A 13,151-nucleotide genomic window follows, 5' to 3' on the forward strand; every position below is an offset into this window, starting at 1 on the left:
GTGCTGGGGGGTGGGGGTGGTGGGAGACATGGGTGGGGGCCTGGTGGAGGGTGCCCATGCACTGCTGGGGGGTGGGGGTGGTGGGAGACATGGGTGGGGGCCTGGTGGAGGCTGCCCCTGGTGGCTGGGGGGTGGGGGTGCTGGGAGACATGGGTGGGGCCTGCAGGAGGCTGCCCCTGGAGGCTGGGGGGAGGGGCTGCTGGGAGACATGGGTGGGGGCCTGGTGGTGGGTGCCCCTGCACTGCTGGGGGGTGGGGGTGGTGGGAGAAATGGGTGGGGGCCTGCTGGCAGGTGCCCCACAGTGCTGGGGGTGGGGGTGGTGGGGAACATGAGTTGGACATGGGTGTGGGCCTGGTGGAGGGTGCCCCTGCACTGCAGGGGGTGGGGGTGGTGGGGAACATGCGTTGGACATGGGTGATGGTCTGCTGGCAGGTGCCGCACAGTGCTGGGGGGTGGGGGTAGTGGGAGACATGGGTGGGGGCCTGGTGGAGGCTGCACCTGGTGGCTGGGGGATGGGGGTGGTGGGAGACATGGGTGGGGGCCTGGTGGAGGCTGCCCCTGGTGGCTGGGGGTGCTGGGAGACATGGGTGGGGGCCTGGTGGTGGGTGCCCCTGTACTGCTGGGGGGTGGGGGTGGTGGGAGTCATGGGTAGGGGCCTGCTGGCAGGTGCCCCACAGTGCTGGGGGGTGGGGTGGTGGGAGACATGGGTGGGGGCCTGGTGGAGGGGGCCCCTGCACTGCTGGGGGGTGGGGGTGGTGGGAGACATGGGTGGGGGCCTGGTGGAGGCTGCCCCTGGTGGCTGGGGGGTGGGGGTGGTGGGAGACATGGGTGGGGGCCTGGTGGAGGCTGCCCCTGGTGGCTGGGGGGTGGAGGTGGTGGGGAACATGAGTTGGACATGTGTGGGGGCCTGCTGGCAGGTGCCCCACAGTGCTGGGGGGTGGGGCTGGTGGAAGACATGGGTGAGGGCCTGGTGGAGGGTGCCCCTGCACTGCTGGGGGGTGGGGGTGGTGGGAGACATGGGTGGGGGCCTGGTGGAGGCTGCCGCTGGTGGCTGGGGGGTGGGGGTGGTAGGAGACATTGGTGGGGGCCTGGTGGAGGCTGCACCTGGTGGCTGGGGGGTGGGGGTGGTGGGGAACTCGAGTTGGACATGGGTGGGGGCCTGCTGGCAGGTTCCCCACAGTGCTGGGGGGTGGGGGTGGTGGGAGACATGGGTGGGGGCCTGGTGGAGGGTGCCCCTGCACTGCTGGCGGGTGGGGGTTTGGGAGACATGGGTGGGGGCCTGCTGGCAGGTGCCCCACAGTGCTGGGGGGTGGGGGTGGGGGTGGTGGGGAACATGAGTTGGACATGGGTGGGGGCCTGGTGGAGGGTGCCCCTGCACTGCGGGGGGGTGGGGGTGGTGGGAGACATGGGTGGGGGCCTGGTGGAGGGTGCCCCCGCACTGCTGGGGGGTGGGGGTGGTGGGAGACATGGGTGGTGGGTGCCCCTGCACTGCTGGGGGGTGGGGGTGGTGGGAGTCATGGGTGGGGGCCTGGTGGAGGGTGACCCGCACTGCTGGGGGTGGGGGGGTGGAAGACATGAGTTGGACATGGGTGGGGGCCTGCTGGCAGGTGCCCCACAGTGCTGGGGGGTGGGGGTGCTGGGAGACATGGGTGGGGGCCTGGTGGAGGCTGCCCCACAGTGCTGGGGGGTGGGGGTGGTGGGAGACATGGGTGGGGGCCTGGAGGAGGGTGCCCCTGCACTGCTGGGGGGTGGGGGTGGTGGGAAACATGGGTGGGGGCCTGGTGGAGGGTGCCCCACAGTGCTGGGGGTGGGGGTGGTGGAAGACATGAGTTGGACATGGGTGGGGGTCTGCTGGCAGGTGCCCCACAGTGCTGGGGGGTGGGGGTGGTGGGAGACATGAGTTGGACATGGGTGGGGGCCAGCTGGCAGGTGCCCCACAGTGCTGGGGGGTGGGGGTGGTGGGAGACATGGGTGGGGGCCTGGTGGAGGGTGCCCCACAGTGCTGAGGGGTGGGGGTGGTGGGAGACATGAGTTGGACATGGGTGGGGGCCTGCTGGCAGGTGCCCCACAGTGCTGGGGGGTGGGGGTGGTGGGGAACATGAGTTGGACATGGGTGGGGGCCTGCTGGCAGGTGCTCCACAGTGCTGGGGGGTGGGGGTGGTGGGAGACATGGGTGGGGGCCTGGTGGAGGGTGCCCATGCACTGCTGGGGGGTGGGGGTGGTGGGAGACATGGGTGGGGGCCTGGTGGATGCTGCCCCTGGTGGCTGGGGGGTGGGGGTGCTGGGAGACATGGGTGGGGCCTGGTGGTGGGTGCCCCTGCACTGCTGGGGGGTGGGGGTGGTGGGAGAAATGGGTGGGGGCCTGCTGGCAGGTGCCCCACAGTGCTGGGGGTGGGGGTGGTGGGGAACATGAGTTGGACATGGGTGTGGGCCTGGTGGAGGGTGCCCCTGCACTGCGGGGGGTGGGGGTGGTGGGGAACATGCGTTGGACATGGGTGAGGGTCTGCTGGCAGGTGCCGCACAGTGCTGGGGGGTGGGGGTGGTGGGAGACATGGGTGGGGGCCTGGTGGAGGCTGCACCTGGTGGCTGGGGGTTGGGGGTGGTGGGAGACATGGGTGGGGGCCTGGTGGAGGCTGCCCCTGGTGGCTGGGGGGTGGGGGTGCTGGGAGACATGGGTGGGGGCCTGGTGGTGGGTGCCCCTGTACTGCTGGGGGGTGGGGGTGGTGGGAGTCATGGGTAGGGGCCTGCTGGCAGGTGCCCCACAGTGCTGGGGGGTGGGGGTGGTGGGTGACATGGGTGGGGGCCTGGTGGAGGGTGCCCCTGCACTGCTGGGGGGTGGGGGTGGTGGGAGACATGGGTGGGGGCCTGGTGGAGGCTGCCCCTGGTGGCTGGGGGGTGGGGGTGGTGGGAGACATGGGTGGGGGCCTGGTGGAGGCTGCCCCTGGTGGCTGGGGGGTGGAGGTGGTGGGGAACATGAGTTGGACATGTGTGGGGGCCTGCTGGCAGGTGCCCCACAGTGCTGGGGGGTGGGGGTGGTGGAAGACATGGGTTAGGGCCTGGTGGAGGGTGCCCCTGAACTGCTGGGGGGTGGGGGTGGTGGGAGACATGGGTGGGGGCCTGGTGGAGGCTGCCGCTGGTGGCTGGGGGGAGGGGGTGGTGGGAGACATTGGTGGGGGCCTGGTGGAGGCTGCACCTGGTGGCTGGGGGGTGGGGGTGGTGGGGAACTAGAGTTGGACATGGATGGGGGCCTGCTGGCAGGTTCCCCACACTGCTGGGGGGTGGGGGTGGTGGGAGACATGGGTGGGGGCCTGGTGGAGGGTGCCACTGCACTGCTGGCGGGTGGGGGTTTGGGAGACATGGGTGGGGACCTGCTGGCAGGTGCCCCACAGTGCTGGGGGGTGGGGGTAGGGGTGGTGGGGAACATGAGTTGGACATGGGAGGGGGCCTGGTGGAGGGTGCCCCTGCACTGCGGGGGAGTGGGGGTGGTGGGAGACATGGGTGGGGGCCTGGTGGAGGGTGCCCCCGCACTGCTGGGGGGTGGAGGTGGTGGGAGACATGGGTGGTGGGTGCCCCTGCACTGCTGGGGGGTGGGGGTGGTGGGAGTCATGGGTGGGGGCCTGGTGGAGGGTGACCCGCACTGCTGGGGGTGGGGGTGGTGGAAGACATGAGTTGGACATGGGTGGGGGCCTGCTGGCAGGTGCCCCACAGTGCTGGGGGGTGGGGGTGCTGGGAGACATGGGTGGGGGCCTGGTGGAGGCTGCCCCACAGTGCTGGGGGGTGGGGGGGGGTGGGAGACATGGGTGGGGGCCTGGTGGAGGGTGCCCCTGCACTGCTGGGGGGTGGGGGTGGCGGGAAACATGGGTGGGGGCCTGGTGGAGGGTGACCCACAGTGCTGGGGGTGGGGGTGGTGGAAGACATGAGTTGGACATGGGTGGGGGTCTGCTGGCAGGTGCACCACAGTGCTGGGGGGTGGGGGTGGTGGGAGACATGAGTTGGACATGGGTGGGGGCCAGCTGGCAGGTGCCCCACAGTGCTGGGGGGTGGGGGTGGTGGGAGACATGGGTGGGGGCCTGGTGGAGGGTGCCCCTGCACTGCTGGGGGGTGGGGGTGGTGGGAGACATGGGCGGGGACCTGGTGGAGGCTGCCCCTGGTGACTGGGGGGTGGGGGTGGTGGGAGACATGGGTGGGGGCCTGGTGGAGGCTGCCCCTGCACTGTTGGGGGGGGGTGGGGGACATGGGTGGGGGCCTGGTGGAGGGTGCCCCTGGTGGCTGGGGGTGCAGGGGGACATGCGTTGGTTGGCAGTAGTGCAAGTTGACATGTGGGTTGGCTGGGGGTCATGGCCATGGTGGATGGGGTGCCTGCAGGACATGTGCAGGGTAGGCCCCTGTGGTGTGAGCCACCTGCAGGGGCCGTGGAGGGTGTAGAGGGAACACCTGGCAGGACCCACACGTGCAATTCACGTGTGGTGCTCCCCGCGCACCCCTGTAATACATGTACCCTGATGGAATCGCGTGTGGAACTTCCCGCGCACCCCTGAAATGCGCGTACCCTGCTCGCACGGGCCCAATCGCGTGTGGAACTTCCCGCGCACCCCTGAAATACACGTACCCTGATGGAATCGCGTGTGGAACTTCCCGCGCACCCCTGGAATACACATACCCTGCTGATGTCACGTGTGAAACTTCCCCCGCACCCCGAAATACACGTACCATGATGAAATCGCATGTGGAAATTCCCGCGTACCCCTGAAATACATGTACCCTGCTGCAATCGCGTGTGGCACTTCCCGCGCACCCCTGAGATACGCGTACCGTGCTCGCACGGGCCCAATCGTGTGTGGAAATTCCCGCGCACCCCTGAAATACACGTACCATGATGAAATCGCGTGTGGCACTTCCCGCGCACCCCTGAGATGTGCGTACCCTGCCGAAATCACGTGTGGAACTTCCTGCGCACCCGTGAAATACGCGTACCCTGCTCGTACAGGGCCAATCGCGTGAGGTACTTCCCGCGCACCCCAGTGATACACGTAGCCCGCTTGCCGTGCTGGTACAGGGTTAGCGCAGCCCTTTGCGCTGGATTGGGTATATTGATGGCTTTTCCCTGCGCAAGAGGCGTTCTTGGGGGCGTAACTGGCGCTGCTGCAGGGTCGCTGAGCCACTGTGCGCCACGGCTGGTTTTGGTGGCTGGAATCCATGAATACGCTGTGCGCGGAAATGGATTTAAGCGCACGCGGCTGGCGCAGGGATTCGCACGCGCACACTGTGCGCCAGCCGCGTGCGCCACTTGTGCGCTGAATTCTATGAATTACCCCCATAGTGTTTTTGGAATAAGACGCCAATTGGACTACTGTGCTGGAATGATGAAATTCACTATAAACTCACAGGAAGATCCACAAGAATTTCTAATGTACTTACTACAAGTACTGGAAAACAAAAACATAACTATGAATGAAATCTTTCAAATTTCATACATGTGGAAACATACATGCACTCTCTGCAACAATGTGACACAAGAAGAAATCCCCAATGAACGCTTCATATATATATATCAATACCAAATTGTGAATCCATTCCATTTCAGCAACTTGTACAAAATGCAAACCATGGTAGAATATGCTCTACCTGCAATTCAGATAATCGCTCCACGTTAGTAATACAAACACATAGGGCCTCATTACGACCCAGGCGGACTTCGCGGTGCTAAATGCACCGCGAAGCATGGCGGAAAGCCGCCGATAGCGCCATGGGGGTTGGCGGATTTACCGCCCCATTCCGACCTCGGCGGAGCGGTAAATCCCCAATCCACATTCTGCCCTTCCCCATTCCCATTTTTGCCCCATAGGGTATAATGGGAGTGGGGAAGGAGTTAATTACGCCACCGTAAAATACGGTGGCGTAATTAACAACGAGGTCCCGTAGCGCCATGGTTTTCTCCGGCTGGTAAAACCAGGCGGAGAAAACCTCCATGGCGCTACGGGAACTCGTAGTATGGCGGAGAGGTACGCCATGCACTACGCTGGCGTAATACCCTCTCCGCCAGGGTCCTAATGAGGCCCATAGTAAATACGTAATACTAATGCTTCTACGTTACAATGCAGATGGTACCAAAAACAACTGCAAGCTACTGGATTCACACATGGTCAAATATCACTTGGTAAGAAAACCTTCACAACAATAGGTATAATCTACCACGCAGGAGCCACAACCAATTCAGGGCACTACACTGCATATATAAAAAAGAAATGTGGATGGTTTTAATGTAATGATAGTACCATTACTCTAAAGCAGAGATTACCAGCAAAACTTACAAACGCTTATTTGATGTTCTTAAAACCAAAATTTGATAAATAAACTGTATTTAAACCTTTAAGTAAATTTGTGTTAAAAAAATATAAACTGTTAGAATACTCCAAAAGCTATCTAACTGCTCAAAGATTCTACAACAACTAATCAGATAAATGAATACCACTAAATTAGGCCAAAAAATACACAGTTAGAATACGCCAATTGGTATCTAACTGTCCCAAAATTTAACAATATCCAAATAGATAAATCAAAACCACTAAAATATATTAATAAAATAGACAGTTAGAATACGCCAATTGGTATCTAACTGCTCCAAAATTTTATAATATCAAAACAAATGAAGAATCTGTTACCGCTCCAAAAAAATACAACAAAGCAAAGTATAAAGCATTAGCCAGAAACAACAAGTGAACACTGAAAACAAACAAACAAACTGTAGCATAACAGAAAAAGTTTTTTTTTTAATCCAACATGGATTTTTTTTTCTCCCACAGACCCAATGATTTTAGCAACAAATACAGAAACTGAGCAAATCGCACAGTACTCTGATTTGTACTCTACTAAATATGAGGGTCGAAAAAAAATAAAAGTATATTGCTTATACAATGTAATAAGTCATTACAAAATACTAATACTAACATGCTATTTTCTTTTATCACAGAAATGAAGAAGAAAAACATGGACTCCCATTACTAGACCAAACAGTAAGTATACAATAATAAGGACAACCATAGCAGCATATCACATCCATAGTATCTAATACCTTTGTGCCTTATACATTTGTTTTTCACCCAAAGTTATAAGCAAATATGAATGTGATATGCTGCAGTGGTTGTTGCCAGGGCATAGAGTCTTGGGTGCATGGCCAAATGGCCATGCACCCAAGACTCTATGCCCTGGCAACAACCACTGCAGAATATCACATCCATAGAGTCAAACATTTCAACTATGATCTATGGGAAACTTTTAATGTCCGCAAACAATGTGAGTGTTCTTCGAACACTTTGAACTTGCCAGCGAACAATACGGACACCGTTTTCAGGACACCCCCTACGAACATTTCAGAACAACGCGATAGTTCTTAGAACACTTTCAACTTAACAACGAACAATACGGACAGCGTCCTAAGGACACCCCCTACGAACATTCCAGGACACCGGGAGTGTTCTCAAAAACGTCTTCAGAACAACCCCATTTTGTTTATTTGCGAACATTTCAGGACACCGCGGGTGTTCTTAGAACACATTCAACTTGACATTGAACAATACGGACAGCGTCCTCAGTACACCCCCTACGAACACTCCCCGGACACCGCGAGTGTTCTTAGAAGCGTCTTCAGAACACCACCATCTTGTTTATTTGCAAACATTTCAGGACACCGCGAGTGTTCTTAGGACACATTCAACTTGACAGAGAACAATACGGACAGCGTCCTCAGGACACCCCCTACGAACACTCCCCGGACACCACGAGTGTTCTTAGAAGCTTCTTCAGAACACCACCATCTTGTTTATTTGCGAACATTTCAGGACACCGCGAGTGTTCTTAGGACACATTCAACTTGACAGAGAACAATACGGACGGCGTCCTCAGGACACCCCAATACTTTTTTTGCAAAGTTTGGTGAGGATCTGTCCAGGGAGAGCGAAGTTATAAGCCACCCAAAAAGTGCTCTTCCTATGGAAACAGCAACTTAACCATAACTACCGTGGCCATGCAATATTTGTAATATATATATATATATATATATATATATATATATATATATATATATATATATATATATATATATATATATATATATATTTATATTTATATATATATCTTCAACCTTATTTTTACTGTACTTAAGAACCAGACCAGCCTGCCTCACCTCCTGAGAGCTTAAGTCTTGGTTGCTCGTCCATTGCTACCACAATAGGGATCCTTGGCTAGGGTGCTCTGTGCCTCTGCTTTGCCATATAGAAGACAGAAGTACAGCTATCCCCATCCAGTCTTTACAATGAGGATGATAGTTTTTGGGGTATTAGTAATGAGATCAGCATAATTCCTGCATCTGACGAAATGACTTCTGCCCTGCAAGGATTATAGTGTAGCTGGCAGAGAAAGCAATCCTTGGTCCAATAGCAGTAACACCCAATGTTAGGGATCAGAGTTTGCTTCTTCCTCAGGCACTCAGCCTTCAACTCACTGGTGGAGGGCTTTGGAAATAATACAAATCTCCCAACAGATGTACAATGATTTCGTCCTTAAGTGTTTGTCCAAATGTGAATCCAAGAAGGGTTGGCAGACCTTTTCATTAAAGTCTCAATTCCACAGGTGACTGCACTAAAACAAGTCTACTTATAGGAGTTCAAACCCCATTCTTGGAACATGTGGTCTTTGCCTTCTGATATCATACCTAATGTGCTTTGATTTAAAGGAAGTGGAGGGGACCAGAAGGAAGACAGAACAAGGAGGGAAATAAGATGGTGGAAATCTCCTCCATCACTAGCACCACCCCTTCACTTGTCAATAGAATCATATGCCCTTTTGTTATGCGGCACCAATTAGTGAGGCTTGTCCTTTTCAGATGGTGTGGCACTAGAGTCCTGTTTTCCAGGCTAGCTCCTGCTGGGAGGCTGGTTTGCTGGAAAGAGGTGTTACTAACCACACATAGGAACAAAGGAGAGGCATAGCACATAGGATTAACAATGCGACCTAGCTATCTAGTCTCCTGTACTTGGGCCATGCGGTCTGAGCAGAATACACATCCCACTTCTGCAAACTGAGCTTGGCTCACAGTGCTGACACCTGTATAATATCAAATTGGTGTGGATGTAATAAATATGAGAGAGCCTTGACACCATACCTTAAACTCAGGAATTTCTCACAATTAAAGTTTACAACTGCCACTAGCATAGTACCTCTCTTAATTATGGGCTTTTGAAATAGAAGTGCATATCGTAAATGCAGCATCTGTGCTGAAGTGACCTGGCTGTCACAGCAGTTGTAAAATGGCCAACTGTGACCCCTGAACCTGCTCTGTGCCACTGGAGAGCAGGCACCACAGAACAGGATATCGATCCAGCAGGGGACAGGTATACATTATGCCTTTGGCATGGAGCTTAAGAAAGGTTTATCTGGGTAGTTCATTACACTTTTTGAGATGGAATTGACCACATAATTGTATTAATTAACAAAAACAAAAAAGCCAGGCCTGCTACACCCTTGACAGATGGTAATCCTCCACACGCCCCAACTAAAAAGGTTGAGAACCACACAGTACAGACTCACCTTAAATTTGATAAAATATGTGGTTGCCATCTGCACTAGCATGTTGAGATCCAGAAATCTCTGTATAGATATTTATGGGTTCCATTGCTCTGGATTCTACTCAACTATGGCCAAGTTTTTTCTCTGATTCCATCAGCCATCTGTGAAGGTAGGCAAGGGCCTGATCAGAAAATTATGAGCTCTGCTCAAACCAGCCTTCCAACTCTGGAAAGGTGATTGGTATTCAGAGGCCTGCTGATCTTTCTGTGGTGTCTGCACAGTCATAAACATGACTTGGGGACCCCTGTCAGTTATGACAGTTTGGTTGCATCCAATCTGAGACAAGGTAACTTTCCTCTCAGAAGATACCAAACCAAGGTAGTCGATTTAAGGGGTCTGAGGTGCATCTTCTGACTGCTCAGTGCCTTGGCAAGACTCCATTTTTAAATCCACACAGGGATTGTAAAAGTATCTGAAAAGCTGTCAGATATTCCAGTCACATCTTTTTGACCAGCAATTATGTCAGCTATACCATGCCTCCGAATATGTGTAATCCTCTTCTTTGAAATGGGCATGGTTTTCGCCTCGCACCTGTTCTTACTTTTGGAAAAGGCCAGGTCTTTCTAGGCTTTGACTTTTTGGAGTGATTGAGGACCACTGCCTTGTGCCCCTGCTCCTCTGTCTGCCTGAACAGACTGGCTGGAATAGGACCGTCCCTCTGTACTCTTTCAGGTCTTAAACCTCCCTGTCAGCCATCTGAGGTTCCTTTCCTATGCAAATAAAAACATCTGATATCACTGAATCTGCTTGCAACTCCATAGTGGCCAATGAACCATTTCTATTCAGAGAATACATCTGTTACACCTCTGGGGAACATAGGCCTGGACTGGAACCAACAACTGAAACTATCTCTTGCACTTGCCAACTGTGAAAGTCTCAGGGCACAGGCCCTCTCACATATCCTTCTATGCTGTTCTCAAAGCTTGTGCACTGGCCACTGCTAAACTATAGCCAGGGAGGTCATTACCCAACAATTGTCATACTGGAATGGAGTCCTTGTATCACAGTGCAATGGGATGTTCCTGCGAACTAAGCGCTACTATTGCCAAAGGACAACACCATCAAACCTGGCTTTGTCCTGGGGTATATTGCCCTACCTTCACCCATTGTTCTATAACAGCTGTGAAACTCGCAGATGTATCACACAAACACCAAAGGAAAAGTGTGTACCTGTGCACTGATGCATCATTACCTTGATCTGCAGGTCCGGCTCTACCAGTGCCACAGAGCAGGTTCAGAGAAAACAGGTGCCCATTTGACAGCTGTAGTGAGAGCCAGGTCTCTGCAGAACAGGTGAAAACACCCATAAGTATCAATGCACTGTCCTGGGGGCAGATACATCTTTAATTATAAGGCATGAATGAGTTATGGTACTTCTCATAACTATTACACCCACAGACATTTGAAATTACACATGTGTCACTCTGTGAGCCTAGCCCAGCTGTGAAAGGATTACAGCCTCCCCAGAGAGACAGCCATGCCACAAGAAGCTGTCCTGTGAACAGGAATCAAAGGACATGCTCATTCAAAGCAGGGGTAGCCTCACATCAGGGTGCTGCATATCTAAAGGCCTTTGATTCTATTCAGATGGGAAGTGGGCAGGTTAAGGTAGACATAGGGAGCTCTTCACAGCTGAAGGGAGGTTCCACTGACTTGTCTCTTTCTGCCTCTATCTATCTTTCCCTCCTGTCCCCTCCACTTCCTTTAGCTCATAGCACTTTGGGTGTGATGTTAGAGGTCAAGATGCACTGGCTTTAAGAACAGGTATTGGAACACTAAAGCAAGTGACCTATAGAACAATCACCTCTGGGCTTTTCCCTTTAAAAGAAGGGGTCTCCATCTACTTCTTTAATTCACTTTTGGACAAACACATAAGAAATAATTAATTGGACCTCTGTTTGGCGAGTTGATCTTTCCAAAGTCCTCTGCCAGTTAGGTGAAGACTGAGTGACCAAGGCAGAGGGAAGCTGTGTCCCTAACCATCCGCAGGGACCACTGGTGTGAACTGATGTGTGGACAAGGCCTGCCTCCCTGACAGCTACAAGGATGTTGTAAGGATTTGTATACCTCGAGGTCTCTGCTGCCACCTGCAAGCACATGCAACAATGTGCCTATCCTTGCTTTGCTAAAGCATGGATCTAAAACAGCTGTTATGTCCTTTTATTTGGGTCCTCTTTGGCTACAATTACCAGACTTAATGCAGGACTGGGCACACTAATTTTACCACTGATGGTATCAGATGCCTCAGGCTTCACACTCTATGCATCACAAAAAAGAACAGAACATACAATGACAGGCCACGGATGTTTTTTTTCCTTCTTTTTGTACAGTAGCGTTCTTTGGCCTTTATCTGATTTGTCAAAAATAGGACATAGTTCAGCCACCAGCAGTCCCCAAATCTGTTCAATGTTCTTCTTCTCTCTCTAATTTCCCTCTTCTCCCTCCATCTGTTGTCAGCCGCTCCCTCTTTTCCCCTTCATCTTCCTTTTAAAGCATTTTTCCTCCGTCCCATTTTTGCTTATACGATCATAAAGAAAGTATATGATTTTACAACCCACTTTGTACCTCTGGCCGTGATTGCACACTTTCATCAAAACCTCCCCTGTAGCAAACGCCTAGTAATTTTCCATAACTGCTTCTGCTTTCTTCACTGTGACCTCTGTACAGCACTCTTTCTCCAGGCCCGGATGAATAGTGCAACATTTGTATTCGCTGTTTCCTGTAGCTTCCTGCTCAAAGAGTTGTTCTTACAAAATGCGTTATTCTGTCTCATTGTGCTCTGCCACACCGCAGAACAACTTTTAATTTATGCATATATTTTTTTAAATCCACTTTTGCAGTGTGAGTTTGTAAAGGAGCAGTTAGACACATATACCCTAACTCCCGGACCCTCTCCTCCATCATACTGCAACAGCAGGAGAAGAGCTGAATGTAGGATCCCTTTTTTGTGCCTATACCGCATGAAGTGTACGAGAGGCGATGTGCACTCAAACAATCATATTAAATGTACCCTTACACTGAGACACAAACTTTTGGACATTACGTAATAATTAATGAAATCTGATGAGGGCAGAATAATGTCGAGAGGCGTTCTTGGGGGCGTAACTGGCGCTGCTGCAGGGTCGCTGCGCCACTGTGCGCCATGGCTGGTTTTGGTGGCTGGAATCCATGAATACGCTGTGCGCGGAAATGGATTTTAGCGCACGCGGCTGGCGCAGGGATTCGCATGCGCACACTGTGCGCCAGCCGCGTGCGCCACTTGTGCGCTGAATTCTATGAATTACCCCCATAGTGTTTTTGGAATAAGACGACAATTGGACTGTTGTGCTGGAATGATGAAATTCACTATAAACTCACAGGAAGATCCACAAGAATTTCTAATGTACTTACTACAAGTACTGGAAAACAAAAACATAACTATGAATGAAATCTTTCAGATTTCATACATGTGGAAACATACATGCACTCTCTGCAACAATGTGACACAAGAAGAAATCCCCAATGAACGCTTCAGATATATATATCAA

The sequence above is a fragment of the Ambystoma mexicanum genome, chromosome 2p, assembly GCF_040938575.1.
Source record: "Ambystoma mexicanum isolate Mex_15411 chromosome 2p, UKY_AmexF1_1, whole genome shotgun sequence".
Taxonomy (NCBI): Eukaryota; Metazoa; Chordata; class Amphibia; order Caudata; family Ambystomatidae; genus Ambystoma; species Ambystoma mexicanum.